Source organism: Marmota monax, unplaced genomic scaffold (genome assembly GCF_021218885.2).
Source record: "Marmota monax isolate L192 unplaced genomic scaffold, Marmota_monax_Labrador192_F-V1.1 WCK01_AAM20220418_F8-fsc00011, whole genome shotgun sequence".
NCBI classification, from domain to species: domain Eukaryota; kingdom Metazoa; phylum Chordata; class Mammalia; order Rodentia; family Sciuridae; genus Marmota; species Marmota monax.
The window spans coordinates 25,328,641-25,344,811 of NW_026693082.1; the positions used below are offsets into that span (position 1 = coordinate 25,328,641).

The following is a 16,171-nucleotide window of genomic DNA, read 5'->3' on the forward strand; positions in this document are numbered from 1 at the left end:
GATGGACTAAACACTCAATAAATAGTTTAAAATGAAACTGAATCCTCTTTTATTTTTTTTATGTAATAAAAGGGCTATCCAAGAGAGGTTAAGGACACTTAGAAATACCATCTAAGTGTGCTGACACCCAGGCCTAGGCCCTTACTTCGTAAGGTAGGAAAGGTCATAGTCGGAACACTTTTTCAAGGCAGCATTACTGAGCCTGTCTTCACCTTGATGCTGAAAGCATCAATTCTTTTTCAGAACTGGTGTCCATACTGAACCAAAGGTGACGAGTCTGGAGTCCCTTTCCTATATCACACTTCAGAATTTGACTGATTGCCTCTCAAATAATACAACTTCATTACCACTAAAAGCAAGTGTTCCATTAACAAATTCAATCACTCTTTTTTAAAATAATTTTTTTATTTATATATGACAGCAGAATGCATTACAATTTTTATTCCACATATAGAGCACAATATTTCATGTCTCGGTTGTATACAAAATATATTCACACCAATTCATGTCTTCATATGTGTACTTTGGATATTAATGTCCATAACATTTCACAATCATTTCTAACCCCATGCCCCCTTCCTTCCCCTCCCACCCCACCATATCTAGAGTTATTCCTCCCACTTAAAGGGCTCATTGTGTGCTTAATCCTGCATTAGAAAGAAAAATACAAATGAATAAAATATGTTCTGTACCTTTGCAAGCACTAGAGACTAGTGGTTAAAACAAATGTAAACTGAAATCATTTCCACCACACAATATTTGATATAATCATGGTGCAATGGAAACAGAAAGTAATCTCTCTCTCTCTCTCTCTCTCTCTCTCTCTCTCTCTCTCTCTCTCTCTCCTGTGATTCTAAAGCCTCTGACTTTTGACTTGAGTTTTGACAATTAAGTTGTGGAAAGGAGAGAATTTTCTAAGGAGAGAATACACACAGAGACATTTACCATAAAAGATATGGCCTGTGCTAAACACCGCAGGTAGCTGCATCAGAAGTAAAAACAACCAAGGAGGAAAGGGTGTGATCTTAAAAAGGTTATATACAATGCCACAGGCAACAGGAAGCCATCAAAGGGCTAGGTATGTGTGGTAGGTAGGGTAATCTCTGTGCCCACCAAAAGATATGTACAATCTAAACCCCAGAACCTATTAATATATTGCCTCATGTTGTAAAGCAGGAAATATGGTTGCTGATCAGATGATCTTCAAATGAGGAAATTATCCTGATTACCCAATTGCTATGATCTAATCACATGATTCTTTAAAACCAAACTGAATAAGGAAGATGAAATGGAAGAGTCAAAATATGAGAGGCACTCAACCTATGTTACTAATTCTGAAAATGAAGGCAGGGGAACAAAAGCCAAGGACTCTTGGTGGACTCCAAGTGGATTCTAGAAAATGAGAATTTCCTCAGCAAAGAGCCAGAAAGCAAGTAGAACCCTCATTCCTTTAAGGTAAGGAATTGGGTTTTGCCTACAAACCAAATGAACAAACAAATAAAACTGAATTTCCTAATTCATAAACATGGAATGTCTTACCCTGTATTGGATCTTCTTTGACTTCCTTCATCAACATTTGTACTTTTCAGTATTAAAGGCCCATACTATATGTTGTTAGAAATACAGTTGAGTACCTTTTTGGAGCAACTGTGTTTTTAGCTTAATTTTCCACAAGTTTATTGTTCCTTTAGAGAAATAAAATGGATTTTATTCTGAATAATATTTATTCTGAATCCTGCTGAACTTAAGTTCTAGGAGTTCTTGGAAGCTTTTAAAAATACTTGCTGTGTAAAATCATGTCATATTCAAATGGGGACGCTTTCTTTCTTGCTCTGTGATTTGCAGGCTTTACATTTCCTGTTCGTGCCTTAATGCTCTGGCTAAAACTTCCAGCACTGGTGAATAAAGGTGTGAGAGTAGGCATTCTTTCTTGACATCCTTTCACCAGCAAATAGAATATTAGCTACACAAGTTTGATCAAATTAAGTTCTATCAAGTTAGGCTCCCCTGTGTATGGACTTTCCTAAGACAGCCATAACAAAGTACCACGAAGTCATGATTTAAAACAGTACATTCTCTCATTCTTCTGGAGAATGTATATCAAAAATCACAAGGTTGTTATCAAGGACATGCTCCCTCTAAGATTGCTTCCTAATTTCTGGTGAAGGTATCAACCCTAGATATTCCTGTGCATCAGTCACCACAGGAACATTGTCTTTACTCTTATTATGAGGAGGCTTGGGTAGAAATTGCTACCAATAGAAGATCTTCTTGGAGATTTTCAAATGAGGAACTTAATTTTCTTAATTGTCACTGGACCATATAAATGTCTGTGTTCTTCTGGTAGTCCATGCATTTAAACAAATTGGTCTACTTCATCTAAACTGTATAGTTGTGTGTTTAAACTTGTTGAGTTGCACTAATCATTTTTTGTTACTCTCATGTTTTCCCTGAGGCTGCATATATTATTCAAAAAATAAAAGCAGGTTTATTTAGCTGTCACTGTAAAAATGAGATCTGTTTTATTCAGGGTTTGTGAACATGGATGACACATCTGGATTTCTAGACCACTAATGATAAACTCCTGTGGGGATTTGCACTGACTACAGCCACCATCCCCACTTAACTGAACTTGTGTTCAGCAGGCAAAAAGAGTCCATAGGAAGTTGTGGAGCAAGGAGGCCCTGGGGAGAAGAGGCATCTAAGACCAACAGTGGAAGTTGTAAGGATGGAACCCATGGTTTCAGTGCTAATTAATGGAAAGGCCTCAAAAAGGAGCTCGGCATCCATATGGTAAAATAATTGAGTAAGTGAAACATCCCTTCCTTCCTACCTAGAGTGGGAGTTATACTGCCCCCAGAGAGAGGCTAACTTCTGTTTCTAGGAGCCACAGGGAGAACACCTGCCTGACAAGTGCCAGCCTGGCCAAGTGGCAGGCCTCAAGGAAAACGCCATCCCAGGATACCTTGTTCTTCTGCTCCTGAGAACAAGCCACACAAAATACAAAAAGGCGTTCCTCCTCTATACTGCCTCCCTCCCATCCTCCAGGATCCCTGCACAACCCTGTGACTGTCCCAGTGTGTGCCTAGAGTTGTCACCTGGGCCTGGGCTTCTCTTCAGGCACACTCCTCCGTGATCCTCAGTAGGCCTCTCCTGCTTCCCAGAACCCCCTGCACATTCTAACTTCTCAGGCAGCTCTTAGGCAGTCCCTTCCCTAGGCCAAGGTTGGATCCCAAAATGTCCATTTCCTGGCTGCACACCTGTGCTCCCTGCGTCAAGCTGGGAAGTGACTTAGAGGGATTATCTTAGAGGGTTCTACCACCATTGGGATTTTTTTCTCTAGAAAAAGAAGCAAAGAGTTTCTCTTTAAAATGCTTCCAAATATCTGATAATTTCACAATTGGGCCCTATCAGAAAATGGCAAAGTACTAAATTGACACATGTGACATGCATTTGTTTTTTAAAGGTATCCCATTTTCTGACCACTAAAAGTAATAGCAGGAAGAAGCTGCCAGAGAAGCTCTGGGGGCACACTCCTGCAGAGCCATCAGGGATGGAAGGTGTTAGAAGCTTTCAATCTGGCTAACCCAAGTATTTCCCACTCTTCCTTTGTACACACTTCAATTACAAACTTTGGCATAAAGAGAACCCAAAGCAAAGAGCAGTTCCACATTGGTACACTTTGCTTTTATGTAAATAGCATCCATAAGACGGCTTATCATCTCCACTCCCCAAACTCCATGTGCTCCTTTCTCTACTACCCTCAGCAGGGGCCATGAGGAAGTTTTGGGTGGTGAGGCAACATAGCAGGTGGTAAGGCACCCAGTCATCTGCTCCCAGCAGGCCCACCCCTACCACCTGGCCCACATCTGACTTCCCTGCAGACAGTATGAAGGAGATGATGCCATAGAACACTCTAGGGTCTCCAGTGCCTTCTCAGATGTGATTCTCCAACAGTTGGCACCTACCCGCTCCACACATCTTAGTGAGGGATTCCTTCTGCCAAAGACCAGTAGCTCAAAGCCAGTCATGTCTACACTGGCTCTAAAGCAACATCTCCATACCACTGGGTTAAAGACAGCAAGGCTCCATTGGTTCTAGGTCAAAGCAAGTGAGTGCTCATCTACACTGGCTAGAGGCAAGAGACCCTCTACACTAGTTAAGGCAACTGAATCCCCATCTATATTGGCTAAAGCCAAGCAAGTTCCCTTATACACTTGCTAAGATGAGTCTTTATCTACACTGGCTCAAGGTGAGCAAGTCTTATCTATATTGAACAGGAGAGAGAGGTACAGTGATCCAGATCTTGGAGAGGATGTCTGTTGGGTTCCAGCCTTCACTCTGAAACACCGCCAATTTTTTTTATATCAGCCTTCATTTTTAATCTTTAGAACATCAAATTTGACTATGCAATTTGAAAGAGACAAATTTATTAAGTATTTCTGCTGGGCCTGGTGCTGCATGCCTGTAATCCCAGAAGCTCCAGAAGCTGAGGAAGGAGGACCACGTTCAAAGCCAGCCTAAGCAATGGAAAGGGGCTTAGCAACTCAGTGAGACCCTGCCTCTAAATAAAATAGGGTTGGGGATATGGCCCAGTGGTTTAGTGTCCTTCAGTTCAATCTCCGATACCCACCCCACCCCCCAGAAACAAAAGAAGTACTTCTGCTATCCCAGGAGCATGGGATAAAGGACAGAGAAGAGCAGGATATAGGTAAGGATCCTAGGGAAAACTGTCTCATCTAATGTTTCTTGCAGGTCAGAGCAAGGGAGACTCCTGATGTCCAGGAAGATCCAGATGTACTCCTGGCTGGAACCCATGCGGAGAAGCCCGAGCCAATATATCCACTCAGTCCTGCAGCCAATGCCTTGTAGTGATGACAGCATCCACAGAACAAAGGGCCCTCTGGCTGGCTGTCTATTGGTTTGGTCCATCTCAGCTCTGAATTCACATTGGAACAACCCTTTTTCTGAATCTAGCACCTTTCTGATCTCCTTGCTTTGGAGCCACATTTCACTAATACAGCAAGAAACAGCACAGTAGTTGAAAGCAGATGGTGATCCCCCCAGTCACCCTCTTCCAGCCTTTGCTGTTGCCATGGGGAGGCACCATGGTGGCATCTTGGGAGAAATTGCCCTCTTATGATGATGATATGCAGGGTTGTTGCTTATTGGACACAGAGTCATGCTGGGAGGCTAGGCTGTGAGTGGGGGTCTTCTCATGCAGGAAGCAGAGTCTAATAGAAGGCATGCTGGCCCTTCTGATACTCTGCTGCCCTGAGCATTTGGGTCAGGTGGCTGGTGTTCACAGGGCAAAGGGAAGGTATGAACAGCAGGCTCACTTGCACTCCTCTTTGGGAGGACAGGGAAATTGGAAGGATCCATGGGACATGGGCAGGGTGCAACCCTCCTTCACCCAGTCTTCATGCAGCCTGTCCTGGCTTATCTGGTGCTGGACCATGTGGTGTGTAGCCATCACATCATCGAACCTTCTCTTGGACAGAGACACCCCAGAATTATATGGGTCATAACCTGTGTCCAAGAGGATTGTCAATACTGTGGGGTCTGAGAGGTTGGGGTGGGGCACGTTATGATAGGCTATGTACTTCGCAATTTGATTTGGCCATGTGTCCTCAAAGACTTCCTAACAAAAGCCTTGCTGTGGTGTCCACCATCAGTATTTCCTTGATGAGTCTTTGTGCCTCAGCGGAGACATGCTGGGGAAAGTCCAACTTTGGAAACAAGATTTGTCTCCTTAGTACTGGCCACCCTAAATAGGCAGCTCCCTATCAACATAAAATACAGAATGACACCCAGGCTCCAGCTGTCCACTGGGGGGTGGGAGGGTATGTATTTACCCCTGGATGACTTCCAGGGCAAGGTACTGGAAAGTGCCCCAGAACTTGGTCAGCTTCTGCCCAGGCTTGAACCTGATGATTGTGCCAAAGTCAATCAGTCTGATGTTGCCTCTGGCATCCAGCACAGTGTTCTCAGCCTTCAGGTCTCAGTGCAAGATGCGCATCTTATGGCAGTAGCGCATGGCACACATGATCTCCCTGAACAGTCTCTAGGCCTTCTCTTCCTGCGTGCCCCCAGGCGGGATGAGGTGATGTGCCAGTTCTCTACCTGCATGCTTCATCACAATGTAGACATTTTTACAGCTTTCAGTAACCTAAAAGAGCTGGATCACATTTGCATGGTTCAAGGTCTTCATCATGTCTATTTCAGAGCAGTCCACCGAGTTCCTCTTTCCCTTTGGCAGGACGTTCATCACCACTACTGTCCCACTACAGAGATGGTGGGATAGTTTCACATGACCAAACCCCCCTTGCCCAGTGTCCCTCAAGACCTCATAATAAAGAGGCTTCTCATGAGAGTAATGGAGTCCCTCCAGACCTCATAATAAAGAGGCTTCTCATGAGAGTAATGGGGTCCATACTAATCTGACTATTCTTACTGTTCTTCCTAAGCAGGAACACCAACTAAGGATGCTAACTAAAAACAAATAAAAAAATTTAACTAACAAAACAAAACCAAAAAAAAAAAAGAGAGAGAGAGAAAAACCCAAATCAAAGAACCAATCTCCAAAGACCACAACCACTCAGCATGCTATCTGGGAGTTCAACAGGTCACCACCAAGAACTTCCCATGCTTATGGACAAAAACCCAACCAGAGCCATTCTCTTATATATCCTGTGTTTAAAATTTTCTCAAATTGGCTCCTTATGAGGTCAAAGCAAGAAATAGCCAAATCATGCCTGGGCATCACCCCGCAGTGGCCATCTCCCTTTGGGTCTACAGGACTTTTCCACTTTAGAATAAAAATAAGAAAGTACTCCAGAAGATTTTTCTTCAATAGGTTATGGAAAATGGTATTTATTTTTCAAAAATTAAAATTTGTACAGTGCTTCAATGAACTTTTCTATAAGTCTGTTATAATTTTGGCTTTGAACAACCTCATCATATCTACACTCAAGGTATTTGACTTCTTTTTCTTCCAACACTAAATAATGGGTGTCAAAAAAATGGTAACACCTCACTCACACTATGATACTATAACAAAATGCTCTGTTCCCTGAAACATTGTAGAGCACAGTATGCACATCTATGAGGTTGAGAGGGAGGAAGGGTTCATCATAATTTCTCCATAAGATCTTCAGCAGATCTCTCATTAGAAACACTAGAGTACAAAACATTCAAAGTGATAAAGGACAGATCCTGGAAGCCAAGACAAGATCCTATGGACATCATGGAAGGTCAAGTCATATGACTGGGTCAGATATTGAAACTCTTTGATATATGTGGTAGAGCTTGATTTATAGGACCCAAGCCGCTTTTTTATCTGTGAAATATCTGACAAAGAGAAAGGCACACGGACCTGGATTACACCATCTACCCCAGCCACCTTGAGTAGAGGACCCAGAGATGCAGGTTGGGTAGTGGCAGCCCGTGAACATGTGGCAGGAGGAGAGAAGGATGGAGGGGCTAGAGGGACAGTTGCTGTGGAGGCTTCATTAGAGAATTGTGGCATGGCAGGGGCTCATCTGCTATGTAGAAGAGATGAGAGCTAAGAAAATATTTCTTTTTGGAGAGATCTTGGGACATTCTGCTGACCCCAAGGATACCTAAAATATTGTTTTATCATGCTGAGGTACACAGTCCCTCAGAGTCAAATTTCAGCCCTGATTCTCTACACAGTGCATACACTTGTAACATCAGTAAATTGAGAGAGAGGTGAAGATGTGCAGGGCAGCATTCTCCATATTATTGAAATCATGCTGCTATAAGTTTACATCAGATTGGAACCCTCAGGAGAACTGCCAAGGAATCCCTGGAGAACATACCTGAATTGGAAGGATGGGAATTCAAATCTTTCAAATAACAACTAGATAGGAGAGAAGATAATCATGCAGGAGAGAAGATAATCATTCAGGGATGCAAGTCAAGAGCTTGCCCTGTTCTACTTATAAGGGCACAAATATTAGTGAAGTAGCAGCCTGGCTGTTTGTCCTTATGACACAAGTCCCAGTGAACCAAAAGCCCACTGTGCTTTCCTTATGAGGACAGAAGTGCAAATAAACCAGCAGCCCACCCTGCTGTCCACATAAAGATACAAGTCACACTGAACTAAATGTTTGCCCTACTCCCTTATAACCTCTTTTTAGGTAATTACCACATAATGCCATTTTTAAAAGTCCTTATTCCTGAGTCTGGGATTAGAATTTAAATATATGTTCCCTATTTCTATTTGATAATTTTTAACCACAGGTGTTAAATTTTATATTTTTCTACATCAATTTATACAAACATGACTTCCTGTGCTTGTCAATGAAGTGCATTATATAGGGATTGTCATGTCTATATTCATGATGAACTTTGTTCAGCCAGTCTTGGGTTTCTTCCATTATTTTATTTTGGCACTGTCTTTTCCAGTTTAATAATGTGCTTTTATCACCTTCATAGAATAAATTGTGAATTGTTCCATGTTCTACTTGCTAGAAATAATTGCATAGAATTGGCATTAATTATTCTTTAAATGTGTGGCAAATCTCCAGTAATATTATCTATACCTGAAAATCCTTTTGGAGATTTTCAAATTAGGAATTTTCTAATGTTCATTGGACCATCAAAGGTTCATGTTCTTATGGTAGTTCATGCTATTCCAAAAATTGGTCTATTTCATCTCAATTGTAGTTTGTGTATTCAAAGTATTTTGATTGGACTAATCCATTTTCCATTATTCTCAAATATCTTAGACAAGATACTATAATTTAAAAAAGAGTTTTACTTAGCTCAGGGTGATAGATGCCAAACATCCAAGCCCCATGTGTTTGCTCTCTGCTGAGATTCCAAAGAAGACTGGCATCACGATGGTGGGAGCACATCCACCACACAAAGGAGAAATCCCAGGGTGGGGAGGGACAGCAGAGTGCAGGTACCAGGCTCATTCTTTTATATTAACTCATTCTTCAGGAATTAACTGGGGTCCTAGAAGAATATCCTAATCCCATTCTAAGGATAATGCCCAAAGATCCAATAACCTTTTATTTCATTCCCCTCTTTTTAAAATTCTTTTAAATTTTTTTATTCTTTTTAGTTATACATAATGGTACAATATTTTGATTACACATACATGTAGTAAAACTTCCCATTCTTGTGGCTATAGGTGGAGTTACACTGCTAGTGTGTTCATATATGCATATAGAAAAGTAATATCCTATTAATACAGAGTAACAACAGAGTATGGTTTTAAAAATAGAAAAGCAAGCATAAACATGACACATCTATTAAAAATTTGGTACAAAAAATACATGCAGGACTACTAACAGGTTCACCACTAAGCACCACTGGCAATAAAGTGACAAAAAGTTTTTTTTTCTTTTTTCTGTTTATATTATTTTTAGAAACTTGGATTTTTGATTGTTGGTACAATACTCTCATAATTTAAAATTTCTTACTGAATAGTTTTTTCCTAGTATTAAAATAGTTATCTATAACTACTCTCCTAGGAATCACTAAAACAATTCCAAATTCTTATGTAAGATAAAAAGAAAATAAGGTCTCCTTAAAAGCAAAAATGAAACAGGAAGATATAGGGAGGCAAACTAGTCTCAAGTCTCTTTTGCTCTGGTGGCATTTGCAAAGACCTAGAAATCCAATCTTTCCCCTGTGGTAGCTATATCACACACAAGGAAAAGGAGATATGACCTTGAGCCTCCATCAAGCCTAGAACACATGGGCAAAAAGCAAGACTCTCAAGGGCCATAGGAAGAAGGTGAAGTGGAAATAAGCCTGTCTAGTAAAGGCAGACTAAACATTTATTCTTAGAACTCACAGTACAAGCCAGAAGTGCCTTGTGGAAAGGAAAACAAACTTTAAAACAATTTTAGGGGGAGATTCAAGATGGTGGGCTAGAGGGAGGCTGCATTCTGTGTCACTCCAGGACCTGGAATTCAAGTAGTGTGAATACTGATTAGAAGACCCACAATGGCTGCTCCCATGCAGGAATCATGGTCCCTGTGCCACACAGGTCTCCAGGCCTCAGCATTAGTGCAGGACTCCTGGCCATGCAGAATCCATGCAGAATTATCCATGCACAATCATCAGGTGCCTGATTAAGACCACTGGCATTAGCACCCACACATGAACTCCAGCCACTACCCCCATTTGGAGCCCAATATACCAATATGGGGATCCCCTGGTCACTTCTACCACTGCAATAGTTCCCTACACCTTGGAACAGCACACTGGGTCCAGAGACAGTCGCCAGCCATGATACTGCACACCACAGAGCTGCATCAATGAACAAGCCACACAACACCAGCACCCGGCTCCATCAGACCTGTAAGCAGCCACCTCCATCTTGGGTCACCTTCGTCACCATCTTTAGTTGGGGCAACTCCCAGCTTGGGACACCAGCTGGGGTTTAGAAGCAATATCAAGGTACTGAAAGTCCCCAATACTCCCCTCAACTCTCCAACTCTTTCACCACTTAATATACTTATTGAAATACTAGCCAGAGCAATTAGACAAAAGAAATTAAAGGAATATGAATAGGAAAAGAAGAACTCAAATTAGCACTATTTGCTGACAATATGATTCTATACTTAGAAGATCCAAAAAAATCCACCAGAAAACTTCTAGAACTAATAAATGAATTCAGCAAAGTGCCAGGATATAAAATCAACATCCAGAAATCAAAGGCATTTCTGAACAGGTCAGTGACAAATCCTCTGAAAGAGAACTAATAAAACTACCCCCATTTACAATAGCCTCAAGAAAAAAAAATACCTGGGAATCATCTTAACAAAAATGGTGAAAGACCTCTACAACAAAAAGTATAGAACACTAAAGAAAGAAATTAAAAAGACCTTAGAAGATGGAAAGATCTCCCTTGTTTTTGGATAGGCAGAATTAATAATGACAAAATGACCATACTACCAAAAGCATTATACAGATTTAATGCAATTTCATTCAAAATCCCAATGGCATTCCTCATAGAAATAGAAAAAGCAGTCATTAAATCATCTGGAAAAATAAGAGACAGAGAATAGCTAAAGCAATCCTTAGCAAAAAATGTGAAGCAGGTGGCATCACTATACCAGACTTTAAACTGTACTACAGAGCAATAGTAACAAAAACAGCATGGTACTGGCACCAAAATAAACTTGGAAACCAATGGTACAGAATATAGGACACAGAGACAAACCCACATAAATGCAGTTATCTCATTTGACAAAGGCACCAAAAACCAAAAATTGGAAAAAAGATAGCCTCTTCAACAAATGGTGATGGGAAAACTGGAAATCCACATAAAACAAAATGAAATTAAACCTCTGACCATGCACAAAACTCAACTCAAATAGAGCAAGGACCTAGAAATTAAATCAGACACCCTGCACCTAGTAGAAGAAAAAATAAGCCCAAATCTCCATCATATCAGATGGAGGCCCTGATTTCCTTATAGCACTCCTATAGCACAAGAAATAAAATCAAGAATCAATAAATGAATGGATTCAAACTAAGAAACTGCTTCTCAGAAAAAAAAAAATCAGTGAGGTGAATAGAGAGCCTACATCCTGGGAGCAATTTTTTTTTTTACCACTCGCACATCAGATAGAGCCCTAATCTCTAGGGTATATAAAGAACTCAAAAAGCTAAACACCAAAAAAAAAAACAAACAAATAACCCAATCAATAAATGGGCTAAGGAACTTAAAGAGACACTTCTCAGAAGATGATATACAAGCAGTCAACAAATACATGAAAAAATGTTCAACATTTCTAGGAATTAGAGAAATGCAAACCAAAACTATTCTAAGATTTCATCTCACTCCAGTAAGAATGGCAGCTAAGAATACAAACAACAATAAGTATTGGTGAGGATGTGGGGGAAAAGGCACCCTCATACAATGCTGGTGGGACTGCAAATTGGTGCAGCCAATATGGAAAGCAATATGGAGATTCCTTGGAAAACTTGGAATGGCACCACAATTTGACCCAGCTATCCCACTCCTTGGTTTATACTCAAAGGATTTAAGCAGCATACTATAGTGCTGCAGCCATATCAGTATTTATAGCAGCACATTTCACAATAGCTAAATTGTGGAACCAACCTAGATGCCCTTCAGTAGATGAATGGATAAAGAAACTGTGGTATATATACACAATGGAATATTACTCAGGATTAAAAGAGAATAAAATCATGGCATTTGCAGGTAAATGGATGGAGTTGGAGAATATTATGCTAAGTGAAGTAAGCCAATCCCAAAAAAACAAGTGCTGAATGTTTTCTCTGATATGAGGATGCTGATCCATAATGGGTATGGGGTAGGGTGGAGCATGGGAGGAAACTTTAGTTAGGGTAAAGGTGAGAGACGGGAAGGGAGGGGCAGAGGGGTAGGAAAGACAGTGGAATGAGATGGGCATCTTGACCTAAGTACATGTATGAAGACATGAATTGTGTGATTCTACTTTGTGTACAACCAGAGACAAGGAAAATTGTGCTCTATATGTGTCATATGAATTGAAATGCATTCTGCTGTCATATTTCACAAGTTAGAATAAATATATTTTAAAAGACACAATAATTTGGGGTAGATCTTTCCATTTTCTAAAAACACAGGGTTTTTACTCTCCCAATAGAAAAACATTAATTCATTCTAGCAGAATGAATCCTTAAAATATATATCAAGGAAAAAAATCCAGAAATAGGGGGTCACAGTCTAAAATAAAAATTCTTCACAAAACAAGATACCAAGAATAAAAAGTCTAAAGAAACAACCAACCACATTAATAGACCTGGAAAACCAATAGTAATTAGAATTATAGAATATAAAATAAGAATATCTAAAGAATGTTTTAAAATAAGATGAAAAATAAGAGGAAAAAGTCATGAAAACTGCAGTTTTAAAATAGAGCCAAGAAAGTTAAAAGGAAGAAAGTATAATGGAAATTAAAAATGAAAGATAAAAGGTACATACAGATTAGAGGTGAAGGCACAATTAGGAAACTATAATATCTAAAATACATTTCTAAAATGTAGTAGACAGAGATAAATAAATGGAAAGTGTAAATTATAGGAATGGAAATAAGTTTATGGAAGAAAAAGTTTTGCCATCTCTGAAAGTAGACAGAAAAAAGCAATATTCAAAGAGAAATTCTAGCAGGTTAAATAAATAAATCCCATCTATCACATAAGAGAAATTTGAGAACACCAAAAACAGAAAACATCATAAAACAAGGCAGAGAGAGAGAGGAAAGATTAACTGTAAAGACTTTTAGATAAAAGGCCCATCTCTCATAAAAAGCAATTCAAAGGTGAGAAAATATATTTAATGCACTAAAAGGTAACTAAAAATCCTCAATGTCAGGCCTCAGGGAAGGATATCCTTCAAAGTAATGACCAAGAAAATATCAGATGAAAAAAAGAATTGAAGCAACAGATTCTATGGGATAGTAATAATATATTTGAAGCAAAAATAATCAGAGAAAAAATGTACAGGAACGAGAAAAGAATGATTAATGTGTGTACACATATCTACAAGTACACATTTATAGTATAAATTATAGTAATGTCTAATTTATAAAGTAAAAATGATGCAATTAAAATATCACTTAAAACCTGAATAAAAATCAAGGAAGAAGGATCAATATTAAAGTATTCTTTAGTTCAAGAGAAGACAAGCCATTAATTTCATTCTTTTTCAGTACAAAAATGTTAAATTCCTTTGCTATTATAAGCTCAGAAAAGGATATTTGCCTTTTAAATCAGTAAATGAGGAAAAATTAAATTACTTAACATGTATACAAAAGGTCAGCCAGAAGTGGAGGAAGCATATAGGAAAGAAATAAAAGAAAGAGAGCAGAAACAGAAACAGGAAGACTAGAGAAGGTGAACTTCAAAAAACATAAACTTAAAATTCAAAATAAATATCAGATATTAGTTCCAAAATATTTTTGCAATAACTATAAGAAGATAAAATTATCAGATAAAGACAAAAGATTATCAGAGTAGATAAAAAATTATTTCTACAATATTTACAATACATATTGATAAAGTTTATAAAGATATGAAAAGTGACTATGATGAGGGTTATTTAAAATTTTAACAGACCCACACCAAGGCACATTGTTATGAAAATGCCTAACATACAGAATAAAGATAGAATTTTAGAGGCTGCCAGAGAAAAGCAACAGGTCACATTTAGACAGAAACCAATCCAAATCTCAGCTGATTTCTCAACTCAGACCCTCAAAGCTAGGACGTCTTGGACAGCCAAGAATACTATACCCAGTAAAATTAAGCTTCAGAATTGACAATGAAATAAAAATCTACAATGATAAACAAAGTTAAAAAGAATTCACAACTAGAAATCCTGTACTACAAAACATACTCAATAAAGTATTTTATGAAGAAATGAAAAATAAAAGTGAAAACAAAGGGAGGAGCTACACTAGAATAATAAATCAATGGGAAAACTAATTCAAATTAAAAACCAGAAACAAACCAAAATTACAGGGAATAAAAATCATTTCTCAATAATAACATTGACTATAAATGACTTAATATCATCAATCAAAAGGGACAAATGGGATTAAAAAACAAGACCCAACAATATGCTGTCTCACTTCATAGGCAAAGACACCCAAAGACTGAAGGTAAAAGGATGGGAAGAAACATATCATTCATATGGACCTAGTAAACAAGCAGAGTTTCTCTTGTCATATCAGATAAAGTGGACTTCAAGGCAGAGTTAATCAGAAGGGACAAAGAAGGATATTTCATACTACTTAGGGAATTATACATCAACAAAACGTAACAATCATAAACATTTATGCCCCCAAGAATCAAATAAACTACAGGGCCTGCCTCACACCCGCGACTAGGCTGGACCAGAGCAACCCGAGATGGCCAACTTCAAGGATCAGGTGTCAGATGAGGAGAAGGTACACATAGCTGCTAAATTTATCACTCATGCACCCCCAGGGGAGTTTAATGAAGTATTCAGTGAGGTCAGGCTACTACCTAACAATGACAATCTCCTCAGGGAAGGAGCAGCACATCCATTTGCCCAATGTAACATGGACCAGTTCACACCCATGAAGATAGAAGGATATGAAGACCAGGTCTTAATTACAGATGATTTTAATAAACTCAGCTATTTTTAAAAATTTTAATAAACTCAGCTGATTTAAAAAAAATCAGCTATTACCCATGGTGACCTGGGTAATAGCTGATTTTTAAATCCAAGAAACACAAATCTCCTTTAAGTTTGATCACTTAGAGAAAGAAGCAAGCAACCCTCAACCAGAAAAAGTAGATGGAGATTTGAAGTCTTGGATAGAATCCTGTGACAATGTGAAAGATCATTATTCCGGCTTCTGTTTATGCTAAAACTATAGATGGGCAACAGACTATTATTGCATGTATTGAAAGCCACCAGTTTCATCCTAAAAACTACTGGAATAGTCATTGGAGATCAGAGTGGAAGTTCACTATTACACCACCTACAGATGGTTGGAATGTTCAAGATTCAGGTTCACTATTGAAGATGGCAATGTTCAGTTAGTTAGTCATAAAAATGTATAAGATTTAGTAACTGTTTTGAATGAAGTCCAACTTCCAGGAATTTATTAAAATCATGGAGAGTGCAGAAAATAAATATCAGGCTACAATTGGTGAAAACTACCAAACAATGTCAGACACCACATTCAAGGCCTTGCACCGGCAGCTTCCAGTTAACCACACCCAAATCGACTGGAACAAGATACTCAGCTACAAGATTGGCAAAAAAAAATGCAGACTACTTAAAGGCTGACTGTAAGATCCTTCCATATATAGAAAGAAAAGGATTCAACATGTTGTCATATGATAAGTAAGTGACTTATAAACAAGAGTGATATTTTGCTAGGGCTTTCAAAGTTAGCAGATTTTTTTAGTCTCATGAAATACTGTTGAACCTATAGCATTGACTTCATCTTTTTGTTGTTGTTGTTTTCTGTCTTGTATTTTTTTTGTTATCACTATATCTACTTGTAAATCTTTTTTTGTTTTTTTTTGTTAATTCTGCCACACTTAGTGTTGAAGAGAGATCTATCTATTCTGGAGTCATTTTACTTTTTAAAAAACTTTCCTAGCCATGAAATCCTGTTACTGATTTAGACAGATAATA

General features: G+C 38.8%; 1 pseudogene; it reads left to right on the forward strand.

Moving 5' to 3' along the window:
• The first annotated feature begins 14,906 nt into the window (after positions 1-14,906).
• On the forward strand, positions 14,907-15,817 carry LOC124099032 (F-actin-capping protein subunit alpha-1-like; annotated as a pseudogene).
• The last annotated feature ends 354 nt before the right edge of the window (positions 15,818-16,171 follow it).